The sequence below is a fragment of the Carcharhinus amblyrhynchos genome, chromosome 4 (genome assembly GCF_965287045.1).
Source record: "Carcharhinus amblyrhynchos chromosome 4, sCarAmb.v2.hapA, whole genome shotgun sequence".
In the NCBI taxonomy this organism is placed as follows: domain Eukaryota; kingdom Metazoa; phylum Chordata; class Chondrichthyes; order Carcharhiniformes; family Carcharhinidae; genus Carcharhinus; species Carcharhinus amblyrhynchos.
Genome location: NC_137327.1, coordinates 78,761,402 through 78,773,641, shown reverse-complemented (window position 1 = coordinate 78,773,641; position 12,240 = coordinate 78,761,402). Strand labels below are relative to the sequence as shown.

The following is a 12,240-nucleotide window of genomic DNA, read 5'->3' as shown; positions in this document are numbered from 1 at the left end:
AAATCTGGAATTAAAAGCTGGTGGCCTGGGATCCGGGTTCGATTCCAGGCATGGGTGCCCGGGGTTTACACTTCTTCCCATATCTGCGTGTGTGAGTTTCCTCCAGATGCTCTAGTTTCCTCCCATAGGCCAAAGAGGTGTAGGGAAGGTGGTTTGGCCACGGTAAATGCATGGGGTTTACGTGGATAGGAAAGGGGTGGGGAGCCTGGGTAGGAGATTCTTTCAGAGAGTCAGTGCAGGCTTGATGGACCGAATGTCCACCTTCTGCGCAGTAGGTATTCTATAGCCGTAATTCTCCAGTCCCACACGTCCTGCTGCCAGTGAGTGGAGAATTTGGCACTTAGCCAATATTTTACTCATTGCAGCGGGATTGGAGAATCACGATGATCTGAGAGGGCATTCATTGGAACGTCCATGATTATGCTTGGCAAAGTACTATCAGGTTTGCCATTGTCTTCTACAGCCTGGCTAAACAGGGAATTCTTCCACTCTATGCTGGCAGTGAGGCATATTGGAATGATTTACAGGCTGATAATCAGCCTGTCTGGTCATGCTATGAATGCATCTTCCTTGGCCATCAAGTCCTGAAGTAGGATTTGAACTCAGGGCTCTGGCTCAGAGGTAGGGACACTCTTCACTGTGCCACAAGACCCCCCTCAAATAAACAACACATGGTTCACTAATATCCTTACCTGGTCTGGCATTCATGTGACTCCAAACTCACAGCAATGAGACTTACTCAAAAGCCCTCTCTCAATAGGGAGCAAGACACTCAGTTATACCAAACCACCACAGAAACCCTCAAGGAGAATAGAATTGGATGAAACACAGCCATCTGATTCCAAGTCAACCCAATCCATCCTGCAGTCTTACACACTAACATGTGTGGACTGGAGAGCTGTTCCACAGACTTGTCAAGCAGTCGCCCAACAGTCATTCTCACTGAATCTTAACTTATAGCCAATATCCCTACCTCTTCAATCTCTGGATATGCCCTAGCTCACCAGCAGATCAGACCAAAGGTACTGACAATGGTATACTGCCAGCAGGGATGGCCCCAGAATCCTCAACACTGACTCTGGACCCCAAGAAGTTTCATGGAAACCAGCTAAACATGGGCAAGGAACCTGCTGATTTTCCCCCAGATACTCAACTCCCAGCTGATGATCAATACAGCTCCATACTGGACACACTCAGAAGGAACATAGCACTCAGGAACAATACAAATGCACCAGGTAACCCAATAGATCCCTCACTCCACCAATCAGGCTAGGGATCAACTTCGGTTCAATAAGGAGTTCACGAGTTACAGCCAGCGTACCCACAATGGAGGTGTAATCTAATGAAACTATAGTACAGGACTACATATATGTAGGGACGCAGCATTCCATTGACAGAGAGAGGCAAATCTAACACCAACAGATCAATGCATTGGAAAGGGTGCAGAGGAGATTTACCAGGATGTTACCTGGTATGGTGGGAAGGTCTTATGAGAAAAGGCTGAGGGACTCGAGGTTGTTTTCATGAGAGAGAAGAAGGTTAAGAGGTGACTTAATAGAGGCATATAAGATGATCAGAGGATTAGATAGCCTGGACAATGAGAGCCTTTTTCCTCGGATGGTGATGGCTAGCACGAGGGGACATAGCTTTCCATTGAGGGGTGATAGATATAGGACAGATGTCAGAGGTAGGTTCTTTACTCAGAGTAGTAAGGGTGTGGAATGCCCTGCCTGCAACAATAGTGGACTCACCAACATTAACGGCATTTAAGTGGTCATTGGATAAACATATGGATGATATTGAAATGGTTAGATGGGTTTAGATTGGTTTCACAGGTCAGTGCAACATTGAGAGCTGTAACGTTCTAAGTTCTAAGTCAGTGCTGTCACATCCGATCATGAATGTTGGTGGATCATTAGACAAATAATGGGAAGAGTTGGTTCTATGAATATACTGGTGGAGACAAGCAAATCAGTGCAAAAGGCAAGGCTATAATGTTTGCACGCAGTGTCAGCCAGAAATGCCAAGTGAATGATTTACGTCATCCACCTCCTGAGATTCCTGGCCAATTAAATTCAATCAACTTGATATCAAGAAACGGCCAAGTGCACTGGATACAGAAAAGGTTAGGACCCTGAGAGCATCCAGCAGCAGTGCTGAGGACAGTTCCTCCAGAACTATCTGCACTCCTTGCCAAACTGTATTGAGGAGGCAATGGCCTAGTGGTATTATTGTTAGCTGAGTTACTGGATGAATAGTCTAATGTTCTGGGATATAGGTTTGAATCCTACCATGGCAGGTGGTGGAATTTGAGTTCAATAAAATAAATCAGGAATTAAGAATCTACCGATGACTGTGAAACCATTGTCGGGAAAAACCCATCTGGCTCACTAATCTCCTTTAGGGAAGGAAACCTGCCGTCCTCACTTGGTCTGGCCTACGTGTGACTCCAGAGCCACAGCAATATGGCTGAATCTCAACTGTCCTTGGGCAACCAGGGATGGGCAATAAATCTGGCCAGCCAGTGACCTCTATGTCCCACAAATAAGTAAAAAAAAGAGTATGTCTATAACACTGCCATATATCTGCAGAAATGTCCAGATATATTCTGTCCACAAAAAGAACAAATCCAATCCAATCAGTTACAGCCACACTACCTATTCCCACTCATATGCGAAGTGTTGGGGATTATCAGTGATGTTATCATGTGGCACCAACAATCCATTTACTGATGTTCAGTTTGTATTCGGTTCCAGATCTCAATACAGCCTTGTTCCAAACATGGAACAAAGGGTTAAGTCCCACAAGCGAGAGAAATAGACTCTCCGTGACATCAAGGCAATACTTGACTGAGTGAGGCATCAAGGAGCCCTAGTAAAGTTTGAAGTCAATGATAATCAAAGACAAAACTCTCACTGGCTGTAAATTCTCACTAATGCAAAGAACGATGGCTATGAATGTTGGAGGCCTACAGTTTAGTCCAGATGTTTTACAGAGCAGTGTCCAAGGTTCAGTAATCTTTAACTTCTTTGGCAATGATCTTCCTGCCATCATCATATGATCAGAAGTGGGGAAGTTTGCTAATGACTGCGCAGTGCCCAGTTTTACTCACAGATTCTCAGTTAATGAAGAAGTCCATGCCAATATGTAGCAAGACATGGAAAACATTCAGGCTTGGGCTCATAAATGGGAACATTCACACCAAATGCCAAGCAATGACCAACTCCAACAACAGAGCAACCACACAAACTTTGCAGCTACAAAAGGTGGACAGAGATCACCATCACCACCTCCCAGTTATACATGACTCACTGTTGATTCATCATCACTGGGTTAAAATCTTCATCTCCCTATCTAACAGCACTGTGGGAACGAGTTCCCCACATGGACACAGCAGTTTAAGGCTGTGGCTCACTACTACCTTCTCAAGAACAATTAGGAAGAATGATAAATTCTGGACTTGCCAGCAACGTTCACATAATATGAATCAAAGAAAGAATGGTACTCACTATTTTTAAGTAAAGGAGCATTTTACATCAATACGAGAACGTAAGAAAAGCAGAGACCCAGCAACTCCAAAGAATGCTTTTCACTTCACTGAACTGTTGTCAGATCTTGTTCAAGTTAATTTTTTCATGCCTCCCCTGGCTTGGCACACTTACGGTGCAAGTTGATCATTGTTGGAGGCATAAGTCTTAATGCAACAAAGAGACAGATTTGGCAGTGTATTCATGAATAGAAAATAGAATCATAGAATCTTACAGCACAGCCAAATTCTCTTTTGAGAGTGTGCTCCAATTAGTTCCACATCCTTGCTCTTCCGCCAGAGGCCTGAAAAGGTTTCCTTTTCCTCTACTGTATCTGCCTCCACCACCTTTCAGACAACGCATCCCAGATCACAACTCCATTGCTTAGATTTTTGCCCCCCCATGGTCCGTGTTTCAGCAGCAGAAGTAACTTGCCATTGGCTGGACCTCCTGGTCCTGCCAAAGTCAATGGCCATTTGCATTGCTTGTAGCTGCGCCACCATGAAACCTGCCTCAGGGTTGCCTTTGGCAGGACTTGAACATCCCAACAGCAGGAAGGGCTGGAAATTACCACCCTTTTTTTTTTAAAACCTCTCTTCCTTAAATCTGCACCCTCCACCCTTTGTTAGTGTAAACAACTTTTTCTTATTTACTGTATCAAAACCTTTCATCATTGTAAACATCTATTAAATCCCATTTAACCTTTGCTTCGAGAACACAGTCACAGCCTTTCTACTCTTTCCATATAATTTAAATCCCTCATCCCTGTGACATAAGCATTTCAAAAGCCACTCAAAAAAATCATGCCCCATTTTAGTTTTGATATAATGGGTGCAACACTTGTTTGATATAATTACATGCATGAAGCAAGGGAGTCAAGTCATTCAACTCAAATATAAACAAGTTGCATTAGTTTGAGTACCATACGAACAACATCTTTTGAGATTTGAAGAGATTCATTTGATAGGCATGTAATGAAATCACCAAGTAATGCAAAGTAATGCAAAGAGGTGCACTGCAAATATAGAAGCTATCCAAGCAAAGTATCAGGACATCAGGTATGAAGATTGGCCTCTAAATATGTTCAACTATGCTAAAGTTTCTGAAAAAAATCTACTGAACTAGGGTTTTTTAGTATAGTATATTTAATATGTGGTTAGGACAGCTGCCTCAGTGTCAGGTATCTGAGTTTGATTCCCGGTTTTTGTCTCTGTCTGTGCAGAGTCATGCATGTGTGCATGGGATTCCTCCAGGTGCTCTGGTTTCCTCTCAGTCTTAAAGACATGCTGGTTAGGAGCATGCCAAGTTCTCCCTCAGTGTACCCAAACACGCACCGGAATGTGGCAACTGGCTAATTTTCACAGTAACTTCATTGCAGAGTTAATGTAAGCCTACTTGTGATACTAATAAACAAACTTTAAATTCTAGTGTTTGGCAATAACATTTATATAGATGATCTGGAGGAGGGAACCAAGTGTATGGTGTCGAAATTTGCTGATGACACCAAGATTGGTGGAACGGCAAATTGCGCGGAGGGTGTGGAGAGTCTGCAGAAGGATCTAGATAGGCTGGGCGAATGGGCCAGGAAATGGCAAATGGAATTTAATGTTGGCAAGTGCAGGCTCGAAGGCCTACTCCTGCTCCTATTTCTTATGTTCTTATGATCCTATATACTACTGAAAACACTGCAACAATCTCCCTTGAGGTTTTTTTGTTAGAGTGAGATAGGTATTCTTATAAGGGACTCACCATCCCTTAGTAACATCCTGTTTGTAGTCGAAGATAAGCTTTTAAGTAGATACCATGCATGTTAAGGCCAGTGTAAACGCATCAGTCAAAAATAAATAATGTCAGACACAAATGAATGTCAGGATCTTATAACCTGAGAATTGCCATGTTAAAGATGCACCATGTGCATGTCCACTACCAAATGTAGGAGTGTTTGTTAAGAACCCTGTGTGGGCAAGTAAGGTAGTGGCAAGATCTATCACCTTGAAATAGCGAGGCATCTTGAGGGGAATTGCTTGATTGAGCAGACGCAGCACGGTTTCGTTAAAGGGAAGTCGTGTCTGACAAATTTACTGGAGTTCTATGAGGATGTGTCTAGGGCGGTGGATGTGGTCTTTCTTGATTTTCAGAAGGCGTTTGACAAGGTACCTCACAAGAGGTTATTGCAGAAGGTCAGGGGACATGGAGTTGGGGGTAGGGTGTTAGCGTGGATAGAGGATTGGTTGTCAAATAGGAGGCAGAGAGTGGGGGTCAATGGGTGCTATTCGGATTGGCGGATGGTGACTAGTGGAGTGCCCCAGGGGTCGGTGCTGGGGCCTCAGCTATTTACCATTTATATAGATGATCTGGAGGAGGGAACCGAGTGTATGGTGTCGAAATTTGCTGATGACACCAAGATTGGTGGAACGGTGAATTGTGCGGAGGGTGTGGAGAGTCTGCAGAAGGATCTAGATAGGCTGAGCGAATGGGCCAGGAACTGGCAAATGGAATTTAATGTTGGCAAGTGCGAGGTGGTCCACTTTGGTAGGAAGGATTATTACTTACGGGGCGAAAAGCTGCAGCAGGCGACGGTACAGAGGGACCTCGGGGTCCTTGTGCATGAGTTGCAAAAACCCAGCTTGCAGGTGCAGCAGGTGGTCAGGAAGGCGAATGGGATGCTGGCCTTCATAGCGAGGGGGATTGAATATAAAAGTAGGGAGGTCTTGCTGCGGCTGTATAGGGCATTGGTGAGGCCGCAGCTGGAGTACTGTGTGCAGTTTTGGGCGCCGTACTTACGCAAGGATATTTTGGCCTTGGAGGGAGTGCAGAGGAGGTTTACTAGGCTGATGCCGGAGTTGAGGGGGTTGAGCTATGAGGAGAGGCTGAATAAACTAGGCTTGTACTCGTTAGAGTTTAGAAGAATGAGGGGAGATCTCATTGAGACGTACAAGATGATGAATGGGATGGATAGGATAGAGGTGGAGAGACTCTTCCCGCTCAGAAAGGATAGTAGGACTAGGGGGCACAGCCTCAAGATAATGGGGGGCGGTTTAGAACAGAGTTGAGGAGGAACTTCTTCACTCAAAGGGTGGTGAATCTCTGGAATTCTCTGCCCGTTGAAGTGGTGGAGGCTGCCTCGCTAAATATTTTTAAGACGCGGGTTGATGGGTTTCTGATAAGAGAGGGGATTAAGGGTTATGGGGAGAGGGCGGGAATGTGGAACTGAGCCACGACAGATCAGCCATGATCTTATTGAATGGCGGGGCAGGCTCGAAGGGCTAGATGGCCTACTCTTGCTCCTATTTCTTATGTTCTTATGGTCATATTAACTGCTAAAAGATAATAAATGATCACAAAGGGTTTCAATAAATATAGAAAATCTTGCACCTGTCTCCTGGGGGGGGAATTAATATTGTTTAATTGACCCATTTTATTATTTTCTTCGTGGTTGGAACATGTGAAACTCACTGTGGTGAATCATAGAATCTTAACAGTGCAGATGGAGGCCATTCAGCCCATCAAGCCTGCACTGACAACAATCCCACCCATGCCCCACTCACGTAACCCCACATATTTACCCTGCTAATCCTCCTGACACTAAATGGCAATTTTAGCATGGCCAATCTCATCTGCACATCTTTGGACTGTGGGAGGAAATCCATGCAGACATGAGGAGAACATGCAAACTCCACACAGACAGTGACCAGAGGATGGAATCCAACGCAGGTTGTTGGCGCTGTCAGACAGTAGTGCTAACCACTGTGCCGATGAGACTATTGTTTTTCAATTCAATTTGAACTGAATGATTTATTTGATATTCAGTGAAAGTGTGGAGCTCATTTTGGTTCAGCTTGATCACTGCCTAGTTTTTTTTACATTAAACGGGAAAAAGAAAACAGGGGATTGACTGAACAATTCTGCCCATTCTCCCAAGAAGCCTTCCAAATTAGTGACTTTGATCACTAAGTAGGTTAACTTAGTGCTTCTTCTTTTCCATGGTCTCAAAGCAATGAAGCTGCTGATCTTTCTTAGTGATCACAGCCTCGTACAACCTATATAAACAAAGATTTGGAACATTCCCATTCCTGATTAACCTCACAAGTGTTTCGTACCCTTTACTATTTTGCTGGCGACCCGTACTGCGTGCCATGGTCTGTTCCTTTGGTGTTTCCCAATTTGTCACCTTTGACAAATGTGCCTCTCACCATTTCGTGTTACGTTTATAAATCTACCATCTGAAAAGTCTTCGATCAGACCTGCTCATCCAGGAACCAAACTGAGGCACTTGTTTGGTAGAGGCGAGCACTCTTCTGGCTGCTTTCATAACGATGTAGTTGACTCTTGAAATACACGCAGTTCGACGGCAAATAGAATGGGAATTAAATGCTGCCCACATCCCATGAATGAATTGAGAGAGAAAAATATCCAAATTACAAGTGGATCAAATTTTGCAATTATTTGTCTCACATCTTCCTCAATTGTGTTGCACTGTAGTAGCATATTCTGTTCTGGAACCAAGGTACAGCCAAACGTACAATAAGAAAGCAAGCCACGGGTAATTATGGAATGCTACTTTTGTAGCACTCAATAAAACAGTCTTTTTGGCTTGTACATCACAGCATGGGCTCACTGGCTGGGCTGGCAAGAGATTTTTCCAAGTATGGATCTCCCGTACAGTAAGGGAAGGCCAAAGTTTCACCTCAAGCCTCTGCTCAGGGATCAACCAGGATTATCACAGAATCCTACAGTGCAGAAGAGGCCTTTTGGGTCCATCGGATCGGCACCAAATTAACTCATCCAGACCCTTTCCCCTGTCCTATTCCTGTAACCGCACCCACACACACCCCCCCCACCCCATGGCTAATCCATCGAACCTACAGACTTTGGGGCACTAAGAGGCAATTTAACATGGCCAAACCACCTAACCTGTACATCTTTGAACTGTGGAAGGAAACCAGAGCACTCAGAGGAAACCCAAGCAGACATGGGGAGAATATGCAAACTCCACATAGACAGTCACCCGAAGATGGAATTGAACCCGGGTCCCCGGAGTTGCTAGGCAGCAATGCTAACTGCTGTGCCACCCTGTCTGCAGGAGTTCTAAAACTGCCCTCAACAGTCAGACTTTTGAGAAACCAGTCAATCATTCTTCTCCTGATCTAGTAATCCCTCTGGAATGCATGAGTTCAAATGTGACGCAATGATAGGAGTGAGCTCAGCTGTCAAGTAGTTTGTTAGTAACCAATGACCAGGTTCAGACCTGACGACTGGGCAAGGTACTCAGGAGGAAAGGAAAATCAGAAGTGAGAAATTACACAATACTGTATAAATGGGGCAGAATCATCTTCGCTCAAACACTGAACTGATAGAGGTGAAAAAAGCTTTGAGACAAGTCCAACCCATAAAAAAGTAACATTAGAGAAGTGGCACTTTGTGTTATCACAAAGTTACACAGATAAATCCATTCTCACATCAGCTTGCATGTTGGTTGCACTGGAAGTCTACTGTTTCAGTATGGATTGAATTCTTTCAGCTTATCATAGGCAGACTGCGGGTGAATTTTGTGTCTTCATTTTGAGATTTTTTTTAAAATGGCCATTTCTTCAAGTGGACCTCATTCGTCCATGGTAACAATCACTCTACGTAATTGGTCCTCTCAGCCTTCACTTCTCTAAAGGGAACAGCCCCGTCTTCTCCCATCTAACCATGTAACTGAAGTCCCTCATCCTAATTTTACATCTTCACCAAGGCTTTCATACCCTTCCTCAAATGTGGTGCTCAGAATTGAACAAAATAATCCAGCTACAGCAGAAACAGTGCTTATAAAGGTTCCCAGCTTCATTGTTTTCCTCCTCAATGCTTCTATCTATAAAGGCCTGGATCCTGAGTGTCTCATTCACAACTTTCTGAACCTGCCCTGCCATCTTCAATGGATTGTACACATATAACCCCAAGTCCTCCTCTGCAGCAACTCTTTTAGAATGAATATCCTGTATTTTACATTACCTCTCCTCATTCTTCCAATCAAGATGCCTCACATCACATTCTGTCTTAAATTTCACCTGCCACTTGTAGCTTGTATGGAATGGGCAGACATGTTCTTGTCACCCACTGCTATCCATCTCACAGCTTACAGCATTTTCAAACTTTGTGTCACCTGCAAATTTTTAAATTATGATGTGGAATGTCAACGGATTTCTATTTTCCCAACAGATGTTGCCTGATCTGCGAAACACTTTGTTTTATTTCATTGTCCTAAAGGATGGCACGGTGGCACAGTGGGTTAGCACTACTGCCTCACAGCGCCAGGAACCTGGGTTCGATTCCCAGCTTGGGCCACTGTGTGTGTGGAGTTTGTGCATTCTTCCTGTGTCTGCATGGGTTTCCTCCGGGTGCTCCAGTTTCCTCCCACAGTCCAAAAATGTGTGGGTTAGGTGGATTGGCCATGCTAAATTGCCCCTTAGTTTCAGGGGGATTAACTAGGGTAAATGCACGGGGTTATGAGGATAGGGCTTGGATGGGATTGTGTGGTCGGACTTGATGGGCCAAATGGCTTCCTTCTGCAGTGTAGGGATTCTATGATAAAGTGAACGTTCTTTGTTTGTATCTTTGTTCAGATGCTACTTTGGTTATTAGAATAGCATATTTCATATGATAATTTACAATGTCGCCTGAGATTAATTAGTACCACTCTTTCCTGAGTTAGAAGTTTGCCCCACTCCAAGAACTTGAGCACACAATGCTCAGCTGAACACAATGTTCAGCGTAGTATTCAGCAAACACGAGTGGTGCGGGTGCCATCATTTGATGAAGACATTAAACCTGTTCCTTCAAATAAATGGAAAAGAATACAATTCAAAGAAGAGCAGGTGTGTTCTCTCTAATATTCTGGCTAACAACACAAACAGATTTTTTGGTCATTTGTTTAATTGCTACTTGTGGGAAAAATGCTACGTGCAAATTGGCTGCCGTACTTTCAATACTGAAACAGTAACTACACTTCAAACATACTTCATTATCTTTGGGATATTCTAAGGTTGTGAAAGATACTATATAAACGAAGCCTTTTATTTTTCATCTATCTGGATTAACAGACAGTGAAACAGCCTATTGAATGTTGAACCATTAAGGCAAATGGAGATACAAAACACTGAGCATTTTTAACCATAGAATCCCTACAGTGCAGAAGGAGACCACTTGGCCCATTAAGCCTGCACTGAGAACAATTCCACCCAGGCCCTATCGCCGCTACCCCACCTATTTACCCTGCTAATCCCCCTGACTAAAGGGCAATTTAACACAGTCAATCCAAGTAACCTGCACATCTTTCGACTCAGAGGAAATCGAAGCATCCAGAGAAGAGACATGCTGACACGGATAGAATGTGCAAATTAATATTAACATCTTATCTAATGATGTGTGAAAACTGATTAACATTGTCTATTTGTTTATAAAGGTTTGCTCCTTTTGCTAGGCAGAACAGCATTTTGTTAGTTGTATTTGTGTTCTGAACCAAGTGAGCAACAGGCATGAATCAGCTCAAAATTTGATACCAGTTGCATCAAAATGTCAACTTCAAGAGAGGTCACACGATAGATAATATGAGAAATCAGAATCAAAATCGTATGCCTTTGCGTAAGGCTTTTTGTCAGAGGGCGAAGGCTGAGGATGTTAAGGAGATAGCAGAGAATAGAATCCCTATTGTGCAGGGAGAGACTTTTTGGCCCATCAAGCCTGCACTGACAACAATCCCATCCAGGCCCTTTCCCCGTAACCTTGTGTATTTACCCTGCTAATTTCCCTGAAACTAAGGGGTAATTTACTATGGCCAATCCACCTAACCAGCATATCTTTGGACTGTGGGAGGCAACCAGAACATCCGGAGGAGACCCACACAGACATGGGGGGGCGGATTGTGCAAACTCCAGAAGATTTGCAGGTTAGGTTGACTGGCCATGGTAAATTGTTAAATTGCCCCTTGATGTAGGTTAGGTGGATTAGCGAGTCAATTACGTGTAATGACAGGGAGAGAGCCTGGATGGCATGCTCTAGCAGAGAGTCAATGCTGACTCGATGGGCCGAATTGCCTCCTTCTGCACTGTAGGGGTTCTACAACCAGCCATTTTCAATGTTGTTCTATGTGAGATAGTGACATTTAAGCTGCACCCGCAACCTATGCCATCCCAATAGATTTAATTAACATTGGCAGTATAACTATTGAACTTTTCCCCGCCACCTGTGAATTTCAAGACTGTGACACTGGCCAAACAATAGGCCCTGAAACATCAGTTTTGACAGTTACAATACCAAGCACAGTGTATCATCATTATGTAACTTAACCCTCTATTCAATTCTCCGAATTTTTTTCCTTGATGCTTTCTGCCATGGAAACAAAGCAGCAGAAGAAAATGAGTCGCTATATTTAGATCAGATTTCTCCAAATGAACTACGCCTTGTGCAATCAGAGCTATGCCAGGAATCTGCGAGGGCAAACTGTCCATCAATTAGTATAGAAACAATTTATCACACAACAAAACAAGGGCAAATGTTGATAATACTAAAATATAGATAAATACCAGAATGGACTTTTGAATTATTTTACAACTTCAGAGCAGTCTCTCAACAATCCAAAATGTATTTGTCAAGTCTAAGTTCTCAGTTTTTGGGGCTACTTGTTTACAGATTAAGGTATGCTTTCTGCAACATGTCATGGTTTTCATTTGGA

General features: G+C 43.6%; 1 protein-coding gene across 4 annotated transcripts in view; it reads right to left on the bottom strand.

The window, feature by feature from the left end:
• The window catches only part of lnx2b (ligand of numb-protein X 2b), a 69,357-nt gene that overhangs the window by 40,818 nt on the left and 16,299 nt on the right, over positions 1-12,240 (bottom strand). The gene's annotated exons all lie outside the window — the stretch shown is intronic.